This window comes from Miniopterus natalensis, chromosome 15 (genome assembly GCF_054644295.1).
Source record: "Miniopterus natalensis isolate mMinNat1 chromosome 15, mMinNat1.hap1, whole genome shotgun sequence".
Lineage (NCBI taxonomy): Eukaryota > Metazoa > Chordata > Mammalia > Chiroptera > Miniopteridae > Miniopterus > Miniopterus natalensis.
In genome coordinates this window covers 37,793,977-37,819,718 of record NC_142095.1, presented here as the reverse complement: position 1 = coordinate 37,819,718, position 25,742 = coordinate 37,793,977, and the positions used below count along the sequence as shown (strand labels likewise).

Here is a 25,742-nt window from a genome sequence, read left to right as displayed (position 1 = left end):
GCAAGCGCAAACAGTGGCAAGTCAAGGATGGTTCCCGGATTTCCATTTGGTGAGCGTGAATGGCGGTGGGGCTGTCCTCCGAGACAGAAGGACAAGAAGAGAAGCAGGTTGGGGTGGGGGAAGGACAACTGTTCAGTTTTCAACAGACTGTAATGGGGGACAGTGTGGCATGGTGGGTACCTAGAGTAGGGCTGCATGGCTTCAAATCCCTGTTCTGCCACTAACTAGGCATTACTATAATGACCTTGGTCAAGCTACTAACCCATTTAGGCCTCAGTCTCCCAATCTCAAACACTTGAGGACAGTTCTTTCCTCACAGGGTAAGGTACCATCCAGGTGCCTATCTAATCACTTTATAGAGGAGCCCTTACCCCATGAGTATTAGCTATTGCTATCATTCTTAATAATCCAGTTACCCTGAGGATATTTTCTGATCAACAACCATGCCCACAGTGACCAATATGAACCCTGGGCTGGCCTCTGCTGACCTCCCCAGCAGGCCCAGGCTCCCTTCTGTGCTCTATGCCATTTAACTGCCCTTCAGGCAAAACAGAGTTTGCCGCCACTGCAAAATATGCCTTTGGGAATATTCTTTTAAGCTGGTTATTTTTAAGAAAAATTAAAAACAAACTTAGATATCTGCCCTTACTGCCTAAAATAATCTAGAAAGAGGACCTGTTCCAGGAAGGGAGTTATGATCATAGATAACTATAGTTTGATATGAACCAGGTGTGATAGACAGGGAGGAACCTAGCAAGGCCCATTTGCTCAAACTTCTGGCTGTGCCCCACGGTTAAAGAAGGCCCAGCAAACATTCATTTACCAAACATTTGCTTTTCCATCTCCACATGAATTGCATTCCTGCCTTTTCCAGTCCCAAACCACAGCCCCCTTCTCCCTGGCTCGGGACGGCACAGAAGCCTTAACTGCCCCATCTGTCCTTCGGTCCCCTATTCTCACACGTAATAAACGTGGTCATTTTTCTCGTTATGCTGTCTCATGTTAATTTGATTGCTAAGCCAGCCAGAAGAATTTAGAAGAGTAGAAAGAAATTTAACTTTTCCTCCCCCGCACCACCCTATCTACTGCTTCTTCACGGCCAGACTTGAGAGCGGTGCCCGTGTTCCTGTCTATTACCCACCCACCCCAAAGCGTGAAAAAGAGTTATTGAATCTTTAAAAATTTATGAATCTGCCTTCAAATCCAGGCAAAGCGTTCAATTATAAACCAAAAAACTCTGTTTTTCTTTGGTTTGATTCTCAAAGCAGAGTTAAACTGGAGACAGTTACAGGTAGAGAATATTAGCCAGTCCTGGTGGGACTAAGGCCCCAGCAGCTCCCCATGACCCTAAGAAAGCAATGAGACCTCTCAAACATGTTGGCTAACTTTCTGAAAAGGATATTTCTTCATTTGTTCTAAATGAATGGATTTCTGTACCAAAATCTCAAAGCAAAACAGAGCAACAACAAAAAAAAGGTCATTTATTCTCGTTTTTCCCCTTGCTACGAGAGACTTTCCACACCATTTGCAGTTTCGCTGAGGGAGGTAATTCAATTATTCCCCTAAAAGCAGAATCACTGGAAACTTTGAAGATATCCCCCCCACATTAAGTCAAAACTCTGTTGCTCATGGGGTGTGTTCTTTCCTTTGGCACTCACCAAGGGAACAGCCCCAGTGGCAGTGACTCCAGGAGCAAAGCTCAGTGCTGGGAGAGGAGCATGCACCCAGCCTTCAGTCCCAGGCTTCGCCAGGCAATCTCTATCCCCTGAGTCACTTCATTCATTCCTAAGGAGACCCGCTATTCAAGGTAGCATGTTACTTAGATTTCTCTTTAATTAGGCCTCCTGAGAGTTTATGCTCAGAGTTGGAGTGGAAAGTTTGGTGCCAACATCTTTAGTGTAGAGTAAGTTGGCAAATAAGTTGACCGGTGGTTATCAAATATCTCCCAGGCTCCACCAATATCCCCACGGGCTTACGGAGGCATCCTGTGGGTTACGGTGGTCAGTCCCCTAAAGCTGCAATTAAAGGATAGAGAAGCTCAGCATCCAAAGGTTTTTACACAGTAGACAGTGTTCATCCTAGAACCTAGACTCACTCAGGCCATGAAATAAGTCAATTCGAACTTAAGTTCTTCTTCTAAGTGCACTGAATCCTGGTAAACTAGGCCACATCCTTCTTCTATCCGCCTCCCAGTCCCATTTCCCCCGCTCCCTTCCTTCTCTCCCTTACTCTCTATCTTCCTTAATTTTTCCTGCTTCTTTCTTTTATAAATTTCCTTCCATTGCAACCAACATGTGCTTCGTACTTGCACATCAGGTGCTCTGCTAAATGCTGTTATGCATCACATAATATAAACACCCAAAGATAAGAGGTATGGTCTTAGTCCATGGGAGTAGCTATAATAAAATATGTTTTATAAGACAGGGTAACTTATAACAACAGGAACTTATTTCTCACAGATCTGGAGTCTGGGAGGCCCATGGTCAAAGCACTGGCCGATTCTGTGCCTTGTGAGAGCCTGCTTCCTGGGTGATGGTCTGTGCGCTGCGTCCTAACACGGTGGAAGGGGTGAAGCAGCTTTCTGAGTGTCTTTTATAAGGGCACTGATCCTCTTCAGGAGGGTGCCACCCTCCTGACCTAATCACCTCCTAAAATCCTCCCTTCCAAATACTATCACATTGAGGATTAGGTTTCAACATATAAGTGTCAATGGGGGAACACCAATATTCAGTCCATATCAGATATTATTATTGCTATTATTATTATTATTTGCAGACGAGGACACCAGAGTTTGAGACATAAAGCAACTTGCCCGCCTCGTTCAAGCTAAGACTTGAAACCCAGTATGGCTCACTCCATAAGCATCACTCCTCATCGCCTGCGCTTCTCTCCCTCCACCTCCTCCATCTCCCTCTCACAAGCCCAAGTGGATTCGGGCAGCATTGATGTATTTCCAAGACTCTTCCCAGGTTTACTGAAAAGAGCCCACATGGGTTGTGAAGAGCAGCCCACAGAATTGGTGCCTTTTGCCAGTTCCCATAGGTTAGACCCTCGTTCAGATGCCATTTTGTGCTCTATTTTGAACTTATTTTCCTGGAGACAGATCAACAACCGAAGCAGATCAACTTTTGCCAGCCAGGACTCCTATTGTTGTTTATTTGATACAGGGAAAATCCTATCTGGGGCCTCTCGCTCTAAAACAACACACACAAAATAGTCGCTTTTCGATTTAAAAGTTAATTAAAGCTGATTTTCAGTACTGAAAACTTCATGGTGCTCCCAGCAAATAGTCTACAAGCCACAGAATGGCAAAATCTACCAGGACTCTCTAAACTTTTCTTTTTGGAAGATTCTTGTTTCTTGACCCAAAAATAACACCACAAAATGAGGAAGCAAACCCTTCAACACTGGACTGCCTACAAAATCCCAACCAACTGTCCCACACGTTTGAAGGGCACCCACGCTTCTAGCTACACTTATAATTACAGTGTCGGGCAACTAATGAAACTCAATACGGTTTAGAAATCACAACAATATAATGAGGTGGCTCACTTTCTACAACTAGTTTATGTCAGTTGTACTAACCTTCTTCTTTTAAACTTTTCCACATGTTTAAATCCATTTTCTTTTTTAAAAAAGTAACTTTCTTTTACCCAAGACCCCCCAAAAAATAAACACTCTATATGAAGAACACTTGCAATGTGACTGAGCAGTGCCAGCCATTGAGGGGAAAAAGTTGGCCCAGATCAGCAGATTTCTCTTCCCTCCAAAAATAAAAGAGGCAACAACATCAGCATAATTTACTGGTTTCTTTGTTTTTTTTCCCCTCTGTTAGGCTGTGGTTTTCTTAGTCACAACAATGGGCAGTATAACCAGAGTGACACTGGTATCATACTGAAGGGGGCCTGAAATTAGCAAAGGTAAAACTCAATTAACTAGATACTTTAATTTTCTATTTTCTCGCCTTAATTTAGTACCAAAAATAAATAAATAAATAAAGTTTATACTACACTTATTATGGTAGTCGGAAATCTAAATATGGCCCATCCAAAATTCCTGTCCTCTGATTATCCAATCAAACATTAACCTGGGGGGTATTTTGCTGGTAGAATTGAAATCTCAAGTTGGTTGACCTTAAATTATTAATTTGGACCTCACCCAGTCAGGCAACCTCTTTAAAAGCAGGTTTTGTTTCCCAGGTGTTGGCAGAAGGAGAAGTCAGACAGATTCTAAGCACAGGAAGGATTCAGCATGCCCTTGATGGTTTTGAAGACAGAGGGGCCAAAGGGCAGCTTCTAGGAGCTGAGAGAAGCCCCCAGCTGACAGCCAGCTAGGCGGTCAAAACCCCAGTCCTACAACCACATGAAATTTAATTCTGCCAACAACTTGAGTGAGCTTGAAAATGGATTCCAGTGCTGATTTGGGTACCAGGAATTAGAGTGCTGCTATAACAACATCTAAAATGTGGAAGTGGCTTTGGAGTTGGGTAATGAGTGGAGCTTGGGAGAAATCTGAGTGCATGATTGAAAAATCTCCAGTTGTCTTGAGGAGATTGATAGAAGAAATAGAGACATTAAAAGCAGCTCCAACACTGGCCAAGTAGCTCAGTTAGAGCATCGTCTCAATACGCCAAGGTTGTGGGTTCAATACCCAGTCGGGGCACATGCAAGAAGCAACCAATGAATGCTCGCTCTCTCTCGCGCGCGCGCGCTCTCTCGCTCTCCCTCCCTCTTCCTCTCTCTCCCTTCCTCTGTCTCTAAAAGCAATAAAATTAAAATAAAATAATAAAATAAAATAAAAAGCTCCAATGAGAGCCCAGGAAGAGAGGATGACTATGGATAAAGCCCCAATTATCTCAGGGAAGGAATACAAGTATCATCATGAACAGAATGTTGCTAGAAATAGGCATGTTAAAGGGACTTCTGGTGAGGCCTTGAAAGGAAACTATGACCATGTTGTGGACACTGGAGATCCCTGTTAAAAGGGGCAGAAATCTGGCTGTTATATTCTACTGTTAGGTGGAAAGTATTATTCGTAATGATGAAATTGGATATTTAGCTGAGGAAACTTCAAAGAAATGTGTACAAAGTGTGGCCTGGTTTCTCGCTGCTTACAGTAGAATTTGAGAAAAACAAACAAACAGATAAATTGAGGGTCAAACTATTAAACAAAAAGGAACCAGCTCTTGGTGATTTGGAAAATTTGGGGCCTGTCCAGATAAGGAAGATCAGCGAGATTAGGCGAGTGACTCATGGATCCAATCACCCACCCATGCAGAGCAAGGAATGGAGGCAGGATCACCCACAAGGAATCTGTGGAGAATCTTACTGGATACTGGCATGGATCCCCTGGGCATTCAAAGAAGGCTACATAGTTCCTAAGACAGTTATATAAGCAGAAACACTGTCAGCTTGGGCTGAAGGAGACAGAGATAGGATGAAATGAAGGGGAAAAGAATGGCTCCCAGGGCAGCATCACAGATTCAGAGGCTAAAAAGGTGGGAATGAAAGAGTGGGGTTGCCACCTGGGGCCCAGAGGGTGGAGCTTCAAGCCACAAAATATTATTCTCAGGCTCTGAAACCTAAGAGGACTTGCCCTGCCTGGTTGCAAACTTGCTTGGAACTCATGACTTCTTTATTCCTTCCAATTTCTCCCATTTGGAATGGGACTATCTATCCCATGCCTGTCCCACCATTGTATCTCTGGAAGCAGATGACTTGGTTCATGGGTCCATGAAGAGGAGAAAAGGAAAGGAAATTCCTCTCCTTTCATGGAGAGGAACTTCGCCCCAGGATGGATCATACTTGGAACCTCACCCATACCTGATTTACCTGATTTAGAAGATAAGATTTGGGGCCTTTTGAGTTGGTTATATTTAGATGAGATTTTTTAAGTTAGAGTTGATGCTGTAATGGGTCAAGAGTTAAAGGATGTTGGGATGGAGATAATTATATTTTGCACATGGGAAGAAAATAAAAATTTTTGTAGGGGGAAGGAAGGGAAGAGGGCAGTGTGTCGTGGTTGAATGGTGTCCCCTCAAAAGATATGTTGAAGTCCTAACTGCAGGTACCTGTGAAAGTGACTTCTATCCTCAAGAATCCTGAGATAAAAGCCTCCTGTTGTTTAAGCCAGTTTGTAGTACTTAATTGTGGCAGGTGTAGGAAATTAACACAGGTGAAGACTCATCCAGCTCCCTAGAGCGAAGCAATGGCACAACTATAAACTGTGAACCTGAGTTATACATTGATTTAGCTTATGAAAGGGGGGAAAAAAACACCCAGAAGTTACATAAGTAAATATTTTAATAACTATTTCTTCTACAAACAATTGGTTGTTCCAATTATTGCATTTATAGATAAAATACCCAAGAGAGAGGGCAGACAGCAGAGCTTGTATGTGCATATCTATGTAGAAACAGAGCAACATAAAACTGGCACTGAGGTTATTACTTTCCTTCACATAAAGAAAAGAAAATTTGCAACAAAACTTAAAACACCAAATTAGCAAATCTTTTTCAGTGAAAACAAGAACACACCATGTTCTTTAAATGAGTGAATTTGACATGCCCTATATATGCAGAGAGACAAATTCCTGTATTTAGCTAATTGTTTTGTATTAGCCAACAGGAACAATTCTTTTCCTTTTATGCTGTTTCTATCACAAGAAGCCAGAGCTCTCTTTCCTGTGTTTTGTACAGTCCTCTCTATAGAAGTATTAACTTGGTTAATGACATTTCTGAATCCATCTCCTCTGCCCCATGATAGTCCAACACAGCACAAAGAACTGAAGGATCTAAAATAGGATTTAAAATATGGTTCAACTATGACATTAGAAAGCAGTTTGCTCTTTCTTGCTTTTCACTGAAGAGTTGGTGAGTGATATTGACCACTCTAAAATAAATACAAATGAGATAAAGTCTCATATGGTTCCAAAGTACTCATTACTGAATTTATCTTGAGTCCAACTGAGATGTGAACAGACACAAAATAACTGAAGATGAACCAGTTTCTGCAGAGATGATGTATGGCTCCCCTGACAAGTAGAAGAACACAGCTCACCCTGCATTTAAAGAACTAAGACACATTAATGATAAAATAATGCAGCAGGGAGGCACCTGTCCCAGGACCTGAGTTCTGGACAATAGAAACAGCTGAGCCCAGCTGGTTCACAAACACACTAGAGGTTTTTGGGTGGTTTGGTACATGATTCAATGATGACCAAAGAGGCAAAGACAGATCACACTGGCGGGAACATGAGCACTGCTCACTCATTTCTCCACCTGTTAGTTCACCAGCACTTTTCTGTAAAGAACATCTGTTGGCGTGGGCTTTTCAGAGCCCTTGTCCTACCTTTTGTTTCAATCTCCAGTTTTCTGAAGGTCACCTGGGGACCTGAACATAAGGACAACACACAGGAAGAAGAAATGGAGAGACAGCAAAGTGTGCAGGTCGTGTGACATTGTTCAAATCCCTGGATGAAACAGAATCTAGCCTACAGGTCTAAAGGAGACGGTTCTCCTCCCCTCCCGGGGGCGGCTCCTCCTCCAGGCTCAGCAAGCAACGCTCGGTGACCAGCTTAGAGCTGGCCATGTGACTCAGGCTAACTTTGCTGGGTCCATCAGAGGCACCAGCCTCAGTTCCGAGTTGTTTGTGTTGAGCTCTGAGACGTAGATTCTCCTCGTCCACCTGAGTTGGGTCTGGAAAGACATGGGGCTGTCACTGTGGTACCGGCCTGCTTAAGAAGGGACTAGCCCAGGCAGATGGGACTGAAGCAATAAGACGTGGAAGCAGGATTCAAGTGTTCTTGTGACATCATCGGAGCCCCGTACCCATCCTTGCTCGCTTGAAGCCACATCTCCCTTGAACGTTTTTGTAAATGTTCTTGTTGTTAGGCTACTTTGGGTTGAGTTTTCTGCCACAACCAAAACAAATCAAGAAGCAAGGCCTTTGCTGTTGTTAGATTCAGCAGGAGCTGATTCTCTTTGAAACCCTCTCCCAGAAGTATTACTGAAGGACTTCAACCCATTACCAAGTACTCCAAGGCCAAGACTGGAATTATTTATCCTGGAATGACCAGAAATATCATCTAAAATAGCTCAAAGGTTGCTTCACAGTAATATGCATCATTATAAGAAAGACTAATCCTCACAGCTTCCTCTCACTATTGCTAAAACATCGTTTTCAAAAGAATAGGCAAGTAGGGGGTTTTTGGCCCACATCTGTCCTGATGTATAACTGTGACTTAGCAGGAACCAAGCAGTGTCTTACCTGAGTGTCAGCAGGAGACACAGATGGGTGCCCCCCTGTCATCGTTCAAGGCCAGTGGGAATCTAAACAAACAAAATCTCTATACAGCTCCAGGCCACAGAGGCCCCACCACACCACATGAGATGTAGAGTCTTCCCTTCCGTGGTCTGGCTTAGAAGCCCTGTGTATACTCCGTTTGACTGACATGAAAACAAAACACTGGAAATAGTTCATTTTCTGGAAACTTCCTCTCAGCCATTTGAGGTTCTCAGACTTGAACCAGTACCCTTCTTGAAATAGCCTTTGAAATTGCTGATGTTCTCTTCAGACAAATTCCTTTTCCAGGATTTATCCTTTATTTTCTTTTTCATATTTTCCCAATTTTAATCATCTTGGCAAAGAATTCATGAGCGATAGTTTCACCTGGCATAATACAATTTCTCAGATTTTTCCTCCCTCAGATAGATAATTTTTCTCAGATAGATAATTTTTAAGAAAAACAAAAACCTGCAGCTGCCATTCATGCGGTGGTTTTCATCTACTGTGAACTGGAGCAGATTAGCCTTCAGGAAAGTTGTGGAACACTGATCAAAGAAAAATGAGCTTGGAACGTCTGGTTCACAACATTCAAAAACAAGGACAGTCTTGTTGGCTGAAAAAAGCGCCTTTTGTGTAATTAACCAAGATGTCAGGGCTAGGCTAAGAAAATGTTCCTCCCAGATCCCACCTTGAAGAATCTGAAATGTGGAAGAAACCTCAGCTGTGGCTCAGAAAGATCCGAGGGTCTCCATTCCAGGAGACTACACTCCAATGGTGCAGAGAACCCTCGGAGGGGCAGGGGAGGGAATGCCAGGGCAGACACGTCACAACCCACACACTGTGGGTGCCCCAGCGCTGCGGGAGGCGGGGGAAGCCATCCTCAGTGTGGATTCTGAGATGGCTCAGACATCACTGTCATGATGCTTCCTTAAATACCATCACTCGGGAATCCTATCATCAGGACTACACCACAAATAAGATTTTATCAAAAAAGAAGCCATACTTCTTAAGGAAAATTTTTTTTAAAAAAAAAGAACACCCAAAAAAGTGAAAATGACAAAAGGTAAAACATCTGTCTATTCTGGATGGTAATGCTGGTGTTTGTTTTATTACTTGCTGTCCTTTTCTAAGTGTTTTTAAGGAAACAGAACACTGTAGAAGAGCCCTGACTCAGGGCCCAGGCACCTGGCCTCTCCCTCTCTTTCCCTCTCACTGCCTGTGATGCCTTCCCCAAGTCAGGTCCACCTCAAGGCCTCACTGTTCCCCTGGGGGCAAAGAGTGGTCTATCTTGTCTCTGTACTCTATGGATTTTTCCCCCATGAATGTTCTTGACCAAATTGGCCCACGTTCGGGAACTGAGAACCAGAACAGGTAAGGGCACCTATTCTGATCACGTGTGGATGTCCAGAGAAGAGAGACAGCAGATGAATTAGGAGGCACGGAAAGTGTCAAACTTGAAGCACCTTTTATGAAAGCGCAGATCAGCAGACATCTCCCAGCAAAATGAAACTCTCTTCTTTGAGCACAGGTGGAGGAAACTCAGTGCATACGGTCGATGCAGGCGGGTCAAGCCTGCTCTCGGGATTCTTCGTTGCCGGGGCTGCTTCCATCAGCCTGCCTCAGCCATGCATCCAGGCCCCTCAGAGCACACCGATGGTCACCTGCATATCGGGGAAGCTTCTACGACAGGTACTGTAGACACAATGAAAATAAGGCAGTCCCTGCCTCCGGGGAGCTCTGCGACAAGCGGGCCTTGGAAACACCTCCCCTATAAAACCAGGAGCTGCTGAGGGTAACAGAGCACTATCAGGCCCCACCTCCTCCTCCCACGTGAGCTGTACTCTTTTTGTTTTTTCTGAATACCAAAGAAAAACATGTTTCTAACTGAAAGCTTAGACATTACGGAAATGAGATGTGAAAACTGTAAGTGTCCCAACAGGTCCCCACCTCCTCCCCTCTGGTGCTAATGATGTGAATTCTCCTTTCTCTCCATTCATAGATGAATGTGTGAGCACATGCATTTGTGTTTATGCAGATGCAGATATAGATATAGATACATTCTATGCAAGCGTATCTACAAATAAATAAAGAGACAGACGTAGGTATGGACAGAAATGCATTCTGTGCATGCTCTTCTGCAGGTTGCTTTTTTCTGTTAATTACTATAACTCAGACCGGTTCCTGAGGAGCACAGAGGTCAAGAATTCTTGAGACCCCAGGCTATGCTCAGTCTGCAGGCATGTTTTGTTTGGCCTAAGTAGTGAGATCTGCACAATGTTTTAAATTTCAATTTGTTGCCAACAGTTTTTTAAGTAATGGGATAGTTCATTTCAAATATAGATTTTCAGCTCTGAGGACAGCCGACCTAACTTTGCACATGGCTGCCATTGCTGGAGCCGAGCAAAGTGAGATCCCAGTCCATTTCCCTGCCTCTGTAACCCTTAACTAAAGCTCAGAGTCACTATCATTTGTCATCTTACACCTGGCCTATTCGACTCCTACTTGCTCTGTGCCTAGCCCAGGTGGGTTCTGGAATCTGCACTCTCTGGCACATTTGGTTCTGACTCATTTGTGGTAGGCAGAAGCTCACTCTTTTCAGGCAGAGGGGAGAGATAAGGAGAGGATGATTTCATGGACGATGTAGAATTTGGGCTACACTGGGAGAGACAGAGTCTTCCCCAAGAAAGAGAATCTTTATCTCTAAAGCAACAGTAAAAGGAATTCAATTATTTCTAGTCAGGAAATTCTAAAAGCAGTACTGACTGAGCAATGAACTAAGTTCTTGGTAAGGATTCATTAGCCCCTCTGGCTATGTTATTCAGAAATACAGAGCTCTAAGTGCCTCGAAAGGCAGGCCAGCCATTCACTTAAAACCAGCAAAAGCAAGAGCTGTTGGCAGCTCTGAGTGCCCCCAGGAGAGAAGAGGTTCAGCTCCCTAGGGCCCTAATCACTGTTACTTGGTCTCCTTGATGTGTTTACCAACTCAGGAGGTAGTGTCCATGGACAAAATGAGACAGAAAATGCAAGCAAAGGAACAGCCTAGTTTATGAAAAGGCCAACTGCATTAGCCAGGATTCTTTGGTTTCAAAAAGTACTCACTGTGGCAATTTAAACCAAGAGGGAATGTTTTAAAAGCATATGGGGACCTCACAGAATCAACAAGAAGACTAGAGAACAAACCTTGAGAAAGAAGGAACAAGGGCCACCATGGATTTCCAAGGGCAAGAATTATTCATGATTATGGTCAGGAAAACACCAGAGAAAGTGTCTGGGGCTTTCTACTCAAACTGAAGTCTCGGGAGAGGCTGACAGGCCAGCTCCAGGCCAGGAGTTTCCCCCTAGCCAGAGGAGAGCTGGGCATCTTGGTTAATATTTTCAACCAAGGGAATTTCTTGAGGAAGCACCCAATAGAATATAGAACAGATGGCAAGGGGGAAACTGTGTCATACTCATTGTTTTTGTCACATTAAAGGTGGCCCGGTCTCCACTCTTGCCTTGCAGGGAGAAACTGGGCATCACCTATGGCTTCAAGTCGGCCGCCCATGCTGAGCATAGTAAGGAAGTCAGAAGCAAAGAGGATGGGAGGGCATAAAAGCAAATCTTCAGCCTATGCTCCCCAACAAAACAAAACAGCAAGTTTTGCAATAGAGCTCTACAAAGCAAAGATGACTTTGTGGCCACTTTGATCCGTGACCCATGACTCAGATGAGAGGAGGAAACCGTGAAAGTCATTTCCCTTCCCAATCTCTTCTATCTGCCTGAATTAAAGACAAGACGTGGCAAGAGACAAGCATGAAGGCTGAACACAATGTGACCGACCCCAGGAGGAAAGGACGCCAAGTCCCTGCAGGCCAGCGGCAGATGGAGGGCCGAGCACAGTGCCAGGCCGTCTGTAGATGTGCCTCTGCTCCTCCCGTAAACGCTGGGCGGGCAGGCAGACAGGTAGGTGGGGGGAAGGAAGCATCCCCAGTGCAGGTGGTCCTTCCCCTCCCGTCTCCCAAATTCTTCATAGCGAAGGAACCTGAAAGGATCAGCAGTCCCAGACAGGGATACCTTATATGGAGATCAACATCCAAAAACTGGAGCCTTCCAGTCAAGAGTTTTGCAACAAATTTCCCACAACCTAAGACACTGCCTGAAGTGAACTGTTCTCATTGCCACGCCTGCCCGCCCACCTCCCCACCACACACAGACAGGCACTTAGACGGTAAAACTAAACAGCCCGAGGAAAGGCAGATGGCTGGTGGTGTGGAAGGATTCCCGGTCTAGTCTGATTCCCTAAAGACTGGTTCTGGCACATAGGCTGTCCCTGTCCCCTGACTGCATGTAGTCTCTTTAACCAATACAGTAAGAGAAGTGTTTATTTTCAAGGTGCTTTTCTTCATCAAGAGTTTCCCTTAGCTTCCTTTCCCATTGGCTTTCATTCAGCACCTCTGTGTCCAGGACACATATTACATCTTTAAATGTTTCATACAGCCCTTCCCAATGGGTAGGTATTAATAGCCATGTCTACTGACGGCAGCTCACAGAGATATGGTTCATGTTCAAGTACCCAAGCAGCTAGCAAATAGTGGGATGGCTTCATGATCCACCAAAAGCCCAAGCTCTTTGCCTGTTGGGTCTCTGACCTTTGTCTCTGGTCACGAGTAAGATGGGAACCCTGAGAACCCTGTTTCTCAGAGTACCAAGCCCAGTGCTACACATACAGTAAGTCCTTCTCTTGTTCATAAAGACTGAATGGACATATAGATGGTTGATTGTATTAATGAAGGATGGATTAATGAATGAATAAATGCTGACTTAGGGAGCAACTGAATTAACTACAACAGCCAAGCAGCCTGATTTTTATCACTTGTCAGCTAAAGATTTGATGCTGCTGTGTGAATGTCCATCTATTGACAGTGCATTCAACTGCAAGGAAGGGAAAAACCACTGAACAATGGCTTAACCAATTAATCTTTGTTTGTCTCATGAGTAATGGTACCCAGAAGAAGGTACTTAAGGGCATGTGCAGTTGTTCAATAACATCACTGAGGTACCAGCTTCCCCCATCTTCCTAGTCCATCCTTAGCCTATGGCTTTCAATCTCATGGTAGCAGAATGGCTGCTTCATTTCCAAGCACAGCATCTGCTTTCCAGGTAGGGAAAAGGCAAAATGGGAAAAAACCTTCTCTTTACAAATCTTTGTGTGTTTTTAAAAAATGTATATTACTTTTTTATTGATTTAGAGGGAGGAAAGGAGAAAGAGAGAAACACTGATGTGAGAGAGGAACATCGATCAGCTGCCTCCCACACATTCCTGGACTAGGGATCGAACCCACAACCTTTCAGTCTACGGGATGACACTCCAACCAACTGAGCCACACCAGCCAGGGCAAATCTTTGTGTTTTTAATTGATGAAAGGAACCGTCTCTTGAAGCATCTGCTAATATCCCACTCACAAGAACAAGGTCCCATGGGCATTCACGGATGCAAGGGAGGCTGAGAGATCATGGGCAAGGAAAGGCAGAAGGGCTTGAAACAAGCTCTGTGAGTCATAAGAAGTCTACCATGATGGGTTCATTACTTAAGTCCATGTCAATAATTTAAACAGATTCAAGCAAAGGGAAAAGTTCTTTGTGGGTTTCTTTGTTCAAGAGCCAGTATAAAACCATGCATAATTAGAGACTTGAAAGTAAAAGATTTTGTGTCATTACAATGTCAATCAAACATATCATCCTTCACAATCTATTCACTCCATGGGCCCTTGCTGGGTCAAGGATAATTTTTTCAATGAATGATATCTGACACATAAAAGGCATTAGAAATGTTTACTGAGTGGAACTAGATCACCTTTGTCTAATAATGAAGGAAAGCATATTCTTAGTGCTGAGCACAATGGATTCTAAAGAAATCGAAGACACCATTCCTGCCCTTAGGGAGTTTGCAGTCCAACAAGGGGGCTCAGGAACAGCAGGGCATACTACAGTTCCTCACCAAACTGTGTCAGAGACAGAGGCAGCTTGAAAATAGAAAGGAGGGGCATGATTAAGGTGGGCTTCCTGGGGAGGGTGGGGCTTCACCTGGGCCTTAAACAAAAACACCTACACTGCTGAAATCATTCCTAACAGAATTGCCAGGCCCAGGAGAAAGCCTCAGAACTGGCTGCTTTCCACACCAATTCTTCAAGGTAGGTATGACCCCTCCCACTCCAGATGCTTAAACCCAGGTCTGCCTGGGCTGAGCTGGATCTCTGTAACTGAAGAGGAGAGAGGTTAGGGACATCCCAGACCAGGAGCAAAGCGGAAGCACAGGTCCAGGGGTGAGGGGCTAAGAAAAGAGTGGACAACAAGCCAGTCCTGCTGGGTGCTAGAATGGTCCACAGTGCGGTGAAGACGAGGCTGGCCAGATAAGGTCAGAGAGCCATTAGAATGCAAGAGAAGGCCTGGACTTGTGGGAATCAGAATATCAGAAAGACCCTAGCTTATCAAATGTGACAGTGACATGATGTAAATGTTACACTGGAGAAGCACATCAGACAGCTCTGTGGCAGGGAAGAGGGGAGGGGGCAGCCTGGAGGGAGAGAAACTGTGAGAGCTGGTTCCAGCCTTCAGATTCCAGGGGGAAACTTGGCGTCCCTTGGTGAGGGAAGTGTATATCCCAGAGGTCAAGGGCAGGCTTACTTAGGGCATCTGCCAGCCACCAACCAGCCTTCTTTGCAACTGCCTCCCCTGAGGCATGTTTTATGACATTAACCTGTCCTGGGGCCATGGTCTACTGAACTAGGGGTGGGTGCGTGATCAAAACACAGCCACACTTTCTCCCTTCCAGGAATCTGGGGTTGGGACTCAAACCCTCTAGTCCATTAGCTGCCAGCACTGGCCTCAGAAAAGCCCTTAAACGTGGGCTGGGGTCCACGTTTCTGGCAAAGCAGAGAAACCAGGTCTGCAAAGAGGCTAAATTAGAAAAGCATGGGTAGGAGAGAGACAGCCTTGGTTGCTAGGACCGCCCCTCTCTGCCCAGGCCCCCAGGAAGCCTGATTATTCAGCTGCCCCTGGGTTCCATAGCTTTCTCTCCTGAGTTTTGAAATAGTCTCCTTTATGCGGGCTAGCTTGAGTGGGTTTCTTCCATTTGCAAGCACATTAACCCCGCTGGAGACAAAGATATTGCAAAATTAGACACAAGGTGGGCTGGACAAAGGTGAACCCAGACTCCTAGCTGTGGTGTCCAGAAGCTGAAAGGTGGGCTTCCCCAACTCTCATAAGGTCACTGTGGTGGGGGGCACTGGGGAGGATGAGGCAGTTCTGATAACTGTTGAACTTGAGACAATGGCAAGGTTTCTCACCCATGGCAGGTGGATATATGGACGCAGCCAGCCACTGTCACCAGCCCATACCTGGCCGACAATTTAGTACTGGTGTTCCCATGTATCTTACGCAAAGTTACGGAACGAGCACAATATGTATGCTTGCTTACTCATTCCAGTATTTAATTCTTAACAAAAGCTACCAGAAAACTAAAACAAAATGTATGTTTCACCAAAGTAAAAATGGCAGATTATCTTCTTGGTGTTACATAAAGCTTAGATCAAGCACATCATTTGTAAAGATGATCACTGATCTATTAGTGCCTCCCTTAATGATTGTTAAATTACCCCTTTAATGGGTAATTAATGCATTTAATGTCCTAACTATTATGATTACTTTTATGCAAATTTAGAATGATAATGGCTGACAAACACAATACTCCCTTTATCATAATTTAGCCATCTAAATGCCCTTGATACAAAACACAGGTCACCTTAAATGTTTTTAATAAAAATTCAATTCGATCTCTCCTTTAAACAAAGAAATATGTATTAATTATACTTTTATTTCTCAAAGAGCTTTTCCTTCTCTGAAGGGGTTGCTCTGGAAATCTGCAACAGGAGATCATCCTGATTTCCCAAAGCAACATTTTTCCAGGAAGGTTTACAGAACTGAAAATGATTTGTAAAAGTCTTCATGTCCCTTATTTGGTGGCCGATAAAGGTAAATCACACATCCTAAGGCATATCAAATTAGAAACCAAACCCTCTACATGCCATGTCAGTTTCCAAATGTTTTACCATCATATTTAGGAAGTAAGCTACAAAGGAGTTTAAAAAAAAACTTACTTAGAAAACAACAGATTTTCCTCATGCAAAGAGCATTATAGTTATAAAAGAAGTGATCCTGCCTCCTTTCTCTAACCCTCCCCATGGAGTTAACAAAGCCTTTCTTGTCCTCAGAGAAATTTTAGTTAGCCATTCAGTCATCACTAATTTACTGTAATTCTATTTGTCTCTAATATTTCCCTTAGTATGACCCCTACAGAACTAATATATAGACTGTATACATCTGTATCTATGTATCCTCTCCCCACCCCACCAATGGGCTGTCCAGCATCCACACTGTCTGTCCAACCCTGACCGAATGAAGACGCACCAACCTGCACGCACTGTCAGCCCCAGAGACGTCTCCCGCCTGCTGAGCGCAGCTGGACACCGTGCCCTTGCTTTCCTGAGTAACTACATTTACCCATCTCAACTGGTGTGAGGGTTCATGTCCACCCCTGCTGTGAGGAATCAGGAAAACAAAGAAAGGAGCTCATTTTCTAGCGGCCCCAGGAATGCTCAAGGAAACACAACTGTGGGCAATCATTTATCTTTGGGTGTAATGAAAAATTTTCTTTTTGCCTTTTTTTTAGAAAAAGTAATCAGTTTGTTTAAACCAAAAAAAAAAAAGTTCACCCACAGGTTCTTGAACACCCCTGTAGTCAGGGAGGAGTGACCAGCAATGTCTGTCTGTCTAAATTCCTTGGCTGACGACCTATCGTGATATAGGAGCACATCTAACTCTCACGGAGCTTGCATTTCCAGGAAACCTTTCCCCTGCTAAATGGGATCTGTGAGAACTGACTTAGCATACAGGCCAGAATAAGCCAAGGAAATGGTACAGGGGAAGACATCCAAGGGGTTTTATTTCAATTATAAAATTCAAAAACAAACACACACACGCACTCCAAGGGCTTCCAACAAGCATGTCCATTATGAATTGCTTGTAGTAGCTAAGCTGGAAAAACTCTTGAAAAAACACCTCTCAGTAAAGGGACAGAAAAATAAACTGGTGCATTCATATTTAACACAGGAGTTATGAGGAATCGTAAAAAAACACTGGGTAAAGAAGCACCTTGCAGAATGCCATGTACAAATGGAAGCATTTATGTAGAATCCTCATAAGCCAACACTCTACATGCCGTAAGGTGCATATACAGGTGTGTAACCATGTTTTGAAAAGTGTCAGGAAGGAGAATTGCCAATTTAAAATAGTGGTTGTTCTATATATTACAATATGGAGCATAATCTATCACAGTCTACTAGTAGAGATGTTTCTAGTGAAGTGTAGAAAACCTAATTGCATTGAGTTCTCTTTAACCAGCCCACTTTTAAATATAATTGTAGTAACTGTGTCCCCTATATACATTAAGCAACACATTAGATTTTATCATTTTTGTTTCAACCAGAAAACATGATTTAGGAAATTCATGAGAAGAAAGATAGTCTATTACATTCACCCTTACTTTGACCCATCCTAAAATTCGTCTTTTCTTTTTGAAGTTTGTTTCTGTTGACACAGCTTCCTTTAGCTATTATTTAAAGGTAGACAGGACAGCAACACATTCTTTTGGTATTCTTTAATCTGAGAAGTTCTTTATTTCCATTTATTCCTGAGGGATATTCTTGTTGCAGTTGAGAGTTTTCTTTCAGTAATAAAAAAATATACCACTTCTTCTGACCTCCATGGTTTCAGATGATAAATCTGCAGTAATTCAAATAGATATTCCCCTATAAATAGTGTTATTTTTCTTTTCTTTCTTTTTTTAATCAGATGGCCCCTGTGCACTTGATTTTGTCACCAGGGTGGTACTGAGTAGCACCCATATCACCTGATACTGTGGCTCCACCAGTGTATTTTTTTTTCTTTACTTTAGTTTTCAGAAGTTTAATTCTAGTGTGTCTTCATGTGAATTTCTTTGGGTTATCTTATTTGGAGTTCACTCAGCTTCAGTTTCTTGGGTCTGCAGGTTTATATCTTTTACCAAATTTCTGAAGCTTTCAGACATTATTTCTTTGAATATTTTTTCAATCCCACTTTCTCCTCTCCTTTTCAGTCTCTGATGATATAATTACTTCTTTTTATTTTTTTATTGTCCCACAGACTCCCTCCTCCCCCCAATCTATTTTTCTTCCCCCCAATCTATTTTTCTGTTTTTCAGCTCGGGTAAACTCTAGGATAATTTATTTTGATCTGTCCCCAACTTCACTGATTCTCTACTTCGTCACCTCCACTCCCCTACTGATCCCATCCAGCACGTTTTTATTTGGGGTGGGGAAGAGCGGAGACAGGTGATTGTATTTTTCAATTCTACAATTTCCATTTGGTTCTTTTTTAAAAAACTTCTATTTTTTTTCTATTTTCATTCCTTTCAGAAAACAATATAATTGCTTGTTCAAGTATTTTTATGGTGGTTTCTTTAAAATCCTTGTAAGATAATTCCAACAGCAAATTCATTCTTGATTTGTGTTAACTGTCTTTTCTCATTCAAGCTGTGATTTTTCTTGGTTCTTGGTTTTCAATTGTATCCTGACCATTTTGGATATTATGGGACTGTGAGTCCTATTCAGTCTCATTTCACAGTCTTTCCTCCTGTGGAGCTGTAGCAAGAGGCTGGATAAATTCAGATCAACAGTCTCTCAACAAAAGTGGTACTCTGAGTCACATTACCTTACTGCGTTCAGGTGGGACGGCAGTTCAGCTTGCCCTTCGGCCCTGCTGACATCTTCCCAGTGAAAGGGGGGCTCCAACTCACATCACCGTGTTGGCTCTGAGAAGACTTGTAAGCTCAACTCTCTGTTAGACTGCACTGCCATTGGCAGAGTGGACAAGGGAAGAGCTGACACACTATTTTGTTGCAAAATGGACACAGAAGCCCAGTGCCCCACTGGGTACTACTAACTCCAAGGGAAAAGGGAGCAGAGTGTAGTCTGCTTCCCAGCACCTCATGCCACTTCACTGATGCCAGGTGGAGGTCTCACGTGGGGCCGGGGACACTGCAGTACTGAGAGCCTCACTTCACACCACCTTGTTCAGTCTCACTGATGCCATATGGGACCCCACGGGCACTGGTGGGGGAGAGGGGTGGACCAAAACTAGAGTACCAACTGGCTCTGCTCACACCATGTCATTCAGTCTCGTTGTTGCTGCTTGGTTGTGAAGTGTGGAGGTTAAGCTGCCCACTGGCATGAAAGAAAGGAGAATGCTTATGAGCTCCAATCTGCCTCATTTGTCTTCCTGATGCCTGGCACTCTGGGCCCTCCCCCCCGACAGGGCCCAGGCAGGGGAATAGGGACACTGCTGTGTCCACCAAGCAGGGGATGGAACTGCAGATTCCTACTCAGCCACACGAATGCCACCCAGTAGAAGATGCTGACACTCTCCACTTGCTTCAGCCAGGCATGGGTAGGAGATCAGTTCCTTGCTCAGTTCTGCCGACACCACCAGGTGGGAAACTGGAGCACTGCTGCTTGATTCTGCTGGTTGGGAGCTTGGGGTGGGAGATCAGCATTCTGCTTGGTCCTGTTAAAAACATAGTGAGTGGGGGATGGTTTTTTCCATTGGTATTTGGCTGGTGTAAAGTGAATATTGCCAAAAAGGTTTCTGCCGCGAGGCCATCCTTTCCCCAGTCCTCTGTCTAGAGAGAACAGGCTTTTCTTGCAGTCTGTGCTTGTTAGCTGTCCAGGTGGAAGGCTTCTGGAGTGTTCTGCTCATGATGTATGAGAAGCAATAAGAAAACCCAGGGGACCCACAGCCCTGTGGTTCCTCATGTCTGCAGGCCCTTAGGCAGTCCATCTTCTTCCTTCTGCCTCTCAAGGTCTTCCTATGCTCATTCCTTATGGGACGTCTATACCTTTTTAGTTGCAAGAGGGAGGACCTGGGTATAATGAGGCTATTCCATCTTTGCTGTAACTGGATGTAACAGTTCTGTTCTAATGTTTCTTAAGGAGAATGGATTCCAACATTACTTTTTAGAGTTCAAATTTTAATTCTATGAAAGCTTAAGAAGAGCTGGTCAAAGGAAAAATAACTCCTGGCAGACATATGAGAAGGCGACAAGCTTACCATTTACAGGATATATTCATTCAGTTGATATTTATTTATTGAGCATCTACCAAGCTGCAGGCACTGGCTAGTACCTGGCGTTACAACAAAGAAGATACCAGACGCTGTCTCTGTTCTCACTGAGCTCACAATTAGAAGGAGACGGCCATGGAACACGTACATAAATACCCAGCTACTCACAACTTCGATAAGCAACAGTCATTGTCCCATGAGCTATATTTGCTCCTTTTCTTCCCAACCTTTAATGTCAAATTAAGCTCAACACAGGATCATTTTACCATCCATTTCACAAGTGGATTTGTGTTCAGTTTTTGCTCTGCAGCAGAACATTAGCTCATAATATTCTGATTAAAATGTGTGAGCCTGATGCAGGGTGGAGGTGATCAATGGGGGAAAAGGTGGTACATCTGCAATACTTTCAACAATAAAGATAAATTTTAAAAAATACATTAAAAAAATGTGTTAGCCTACCCAAATTAAAACCATTTGTTTGTTTTTTTTGTTTTTTTTAATTCCACCACTTAATTCTTTTGGCCCAAGCAAAAGGCGTGGTGACATCAAGCAAAACCCAGTAATCCTTAGTCTATATCCGCAATTGGAAATCAGAAGATACAATGCAGACAACATGGTTCCCAAAATGTCAACCTTTACTCCATTCTCATTTTATATTTTAATTAAAATAAATTGAATCCAGGAAGGCTTTCTTAAAATTAATGCCTGAGGTAATTTAGGAAAAAAAACTATAATAAACAGCAGCAGCAATATGTGTATGCTGAAAGCCTCACATTCCTAATATATTTGTAATGCTCTGATAAAACCTTAACAGTCGTTCGTAACCAGGCCCAATGGAAAGAAACACATGAATGGGTCTACTGGCACTGAACGCTTTGAGAAAGTGATTCCAAAGCCTTTGTTTTCAGGGGGAGACTCACAGATGGTTAGGAAAGAGCATGTTTTACTTCTTCCTTCTTTAAAATGAATTACAATATTTTGGAGAATGTTATATTCTAGAATTCACTTGGTAACAGAAATGCATCTGCATTTTTTGCTCCAGTTATGTTTTGATAGCAGCATCTGGAAACGCCAAGCGAATTGAGAGATTTAAAACAAATACGATCTTCATTTATCCCCAACAAGAGCTTCCTTATTTATTTTCCGATAATAAAATGTAACTTCATCATAAAAATAAGAAGGCACAGAAGGATCAAAACATTTTAAATAGCTGTAATTCTACTATTCTGGTGACATATCGTTTTTAGATGTATATCTATGAACACACACATTTATAAAAATGGGACCACAGCAGTAAAGAGCATTTTGCAGTTTCTATTTTATTATGTTTTGCCTGAAAACACAGCATGGCCATCTTCGATATTAGTTAACATAGACCCTCCTCATGGTTTTTACGCTATAATTGATCTAAGGAGTCCCCTACAGAAGGACATTAGCTTTGAACAACCAACTTTTTCAATACATTTTATAAGTACTTATTTTGATAAACTACAAGGTTAGGTTTATTTTAAATATATGTATATGTTATTTCATAAAAGAATTCTTTCCCAAGCAAATTTCCACAGTAATCAAATAAATGTAGAGAAACCCTCTACTGATGGTGTCTTCACAGATTTAAAGCATTCACCCTAGTCCGAAAGTGTTGGCCTTGCTGAAGTCATTACAGGTCTGGAGGAAACTCAAGGGTCCAGCCAGTTTCAGAATTTACTGGTTAGACCCTGGATATGACTGAGGGACCCAGGCACATCAAGAAACCAAACCAGGCCCAGGATTAGGCCGACTTCTGAGTATGTTGACTTGGAAGAGGAGCTTTAACCAAAGATATAAAAAAATTGGTAACTGAGTGGTGTGAATTCCAAATGTTGGCTCTGGGAACAGAGAGTTATAAGTTACGGAAGTCAAACAATTCACTGGGGTTCCTAATAACATTATGCACAAATAATTCTGAACGAGCCCAACAACTCTGCCAAAGCTAGATTATTGACCCAGCCCCAATACTTTAAACTCTTTGATTAAAGAAGGAGGGGGAAAGAACAGGAATTTTCCTGAAAGTGAAAAATTAGCTACACTGCACCTTGGTAAATCTGCAGAGAGTAATTTGTATTGAAAGAGACGCCTAGCAAATAACAAATTCCCATATACGCGCTCAGTGTAAAACTGGCGTGGGGCTTGGAAAAGTTCTCGCATTTTCCCACAGTTTACACAGGAAGTTGTTGTATAGCAAGGACATAATTAGTATCCAATGTGATTAATTCATACTGTGGGGAAACTCAGGAAGTGTTCTGTGTTTTGATACTGCGTTGTGGCTTCTTTCTCCCCATCTCCATCCGCAGCGCAGTCAAGGAGACATTTTTAGGATATTCATTCCCTGAAATTCTAAACAGAATGTCCGATTTTAATCAGGGAACTTGGGCCTTTTTCTTCCAATGACTGGGAAATCTAACCCTCTTATGATTATTCTCATTTCATGGATGTTAAATTTTCTGCAATATGATGAAATCCGTAGAAGACGATTTAAAGATGAATTCAAGCAAATGCTTCGTTCCCCCACCCAAGAGAAGTCCCTGGCAAAAAAACAAACAAAAAACTACTTTACATTTTAGGGGCTTCATGTTGCTGGATACCAAGGTATGCAGGGGAGCTGAGCAGCAGAGTTTGGCAAGGTGCCGTTGACGATGCGGTTGTCCACCGTGGTTTCACCTCCAGAAACCTTTTAGTCCCACCCCACTGTTACTGAAATCTCAGTTACAGCTGAGAAGCGCCGAGGCCACTCTTACAGAAGGCCCGACAGCACCAGGGCTCTCCTGTGAAGACAGGATCTAGACCCAGTTCCCAATCTGACGCAGGGCCCTAACACTCCCCTCCACCCGGGTGGTTTGCTGTTTAAAAAGTAGGAGACTTCCCTCCTCTTAAAAAATAGAAAAAACTGCTTGCCATATTATAATACTTACAAGAGAACTTTCCATGGGTCTCAAGCTTTTCTAAAAATTAGTTTTATGATTTTTTTTTTGGTTGATTAAAGCTAACCTTACTCCCTTTAAACATTCCTTTTTTAAAATTTGAGGATCCCATCCCATATTAGCCATGCTCTGGAGGAAAAAATGTAGCTCATTAGGAGTGGAAATCTATAGCAGCTGCCAGTCTTCCTGCTTTTGAAACTGCTGCCCAGCCTCGAATTTACTCTGTGCCTTATAACCTCCACGTCCAACACCCCCCCACACCTTACTTCAGGAGCATCCCTCCAATGTTCGTTTCTAAACCAGAACGGCTGATCAAAGATTCACTCTCCTGGGACCACAACAGGCATCTGATCGCCCCTACTGTCAGGGGCAAAACCTCAGTGCGAAAGATGTTCCTCCTTCTCAAAGTAAATCAAGCATAGATCTGTAACGGAAAAACCAACTTCACTGGATGTAGGAAATTTACAGTAACTAGATAAGTTACGTTAATACACGCTAATACACACTAACCAAATTCATCAAGGAAATGAAGTCTGATGAGTTTCACGAAAATTCAAAAAAAGCAACATGCACAAAGAGTGAGAGGGTTTAAATACGTCAGCCTTTCTTACCACCCCCGCCCCCCGACTTCTTTTTTGCTAAATTTAGAAAGGTAGAAAGAGATCGTCCAAGGGTGAAAGAGGGCGCATTTGGATGGACACAAAGAAGATGTTAAAAAGTAAAAGGTAGCAAAAAGAAATCCTTGGAAGTTCCAGATTTTTAACTCTGGGCCGACTTTGTTAAGGACTTCAGCGGGCTCGCAGCGGCACTGGTGTGAGTCACCAGCGACATCTAGTGGACGGCAACGAGATGCTGTCTGGCTGCAGCTTAAATTCAAATCAGATCTCCGACCTCAGCGCCTCACCCTATCTTAACATTTTTCTGTTCGCAGGAGAAAAAAAGAAAAGAGGTGACCTTCATTTACTTTAATTCAATAAGTCTGTCTGAGTTTAGTCTGAAGATAAGAACATGGGAGAAACTGTTAAGTTGCTTAGTCAACCTGGCAAGGATCATGCGTATGAAGAACCTGAGAAAATCTAACAGTCGTGCGCGCTGAGACCTGGGTTTTATAAAGCTGCGTTGTTGCTCAGATTGATTTCATTCGAATGAAGAAAAAAGGGCTGTACAGTAAACAAACACTGAGGTAGTAATTACGTGACTATGGCCAATGCTATTTCACCCCTGTCAAGCACATTACGCTTCAGACATTTTTCAAAATGACTTGACATTTTTTCTGCGTGACATGTTTTGGGTTTGATACAGTGGAAACAGCTGGTTGCCTCCTGCTGCCTGGAAAATCCAGCCGTGGAGAAGTAATGCTGAAGACTTCACGTTGCTGCAGGGTCTCTTTAAAACCCCGCAGAAGGAGCTCATTGCTGGCACATGCAGGTCGGGAGGCAGGAGGGTAGAGCGGGCAAGGGAACACCTCCACAGGTAGCAGGGTCGGAGCTGAGGGCCCGGGCCCGACTCCCCATGCCCTGCCCCACTCTCCAGGCCCCAGCTGTCCGACCTGGGGGGTAGTACTACCCTGTTGATCCTGCCCTGTGAAGTGGGGGAGCACCACCCACCTCCCAGGGTTGTTGGGACCTGTCGAGTAATCAGTGCAATGCCTGAGGTCAACAGCCTGCAGTTATGATTACTAACGACGGGCTCCGTGCTGACACCAACACGTCTCATGTGTTTGTGACTACAGATAGGGTTGCCAGGACAACAAATAAAAACACACGGGACTACCAGCTAAATTTAAATTTCAAACTTAACTGGGTGTCCTATATTTTACCTGCCAATCTCACCACTGGCCTGGGGTAGTCCTGCTTTACAGCGGTTGTCCGAGAGTGATGATCCATAGTTCCCCTTTCACTTTTACAAGTATCTCAAAAGTATCTCAATTTAAATAGAACTACTCTGGGCCCTGGACAGTGTGGGTGTGGCTCAGTTGGTTGGAGCATCATCCCATACACTGAAAGGTCGCGGGTTCGGTTCCCAGTCAGGGCACATACACCCAGGTTGCAGGTTCCTCGATCCCCAGTCAAGGTTCGCACAGGAGGCAACCGGTCGGTGTTTCTCTCTCACATCGATGTTTCTCTCTCTCTCTGCCCCCTTCCTCTCTCTAAAAAAAAAAATCAATAAAGAAACATATCCTGCAGCGAGGATTAAATATATATGGACAAATACTTTGGGATCGCTAATTCTAAGCCCACGCCAAGCACAATCCAGGCATGTAAGAGGATCTTAACGCGCATCTTTACCAGCCAAATGAAGGGCC

At 43.5% G+C, this 25,742-nt stretch overlaps 1 protein-coding gene and 1 non-coding gene across 2 annotated transcripts in view; both read right to left on the bottom strand.

Moving 5' to 3' along the window:
* CACNA2D3 (calcium voltage-gated channel auxiliary subunit alpha2delta 3) overlaps positions 1-25,742 on the bottom strand; it is a 556,479-nt gene that overhangs the window by 496,318 nt on the left and 34,419 nt on the right. The window lies entirely within an intron of this gene.
* Positions 18,164-18,275, bottom strand: LOC148091457 (small nucleolar RNA SNORD67). The gene has a single exon (XR_015715749.1). It is a non-coding gene; the product is annotated as a small nucleolar RNA SNORD67 (small nucleolar RNA).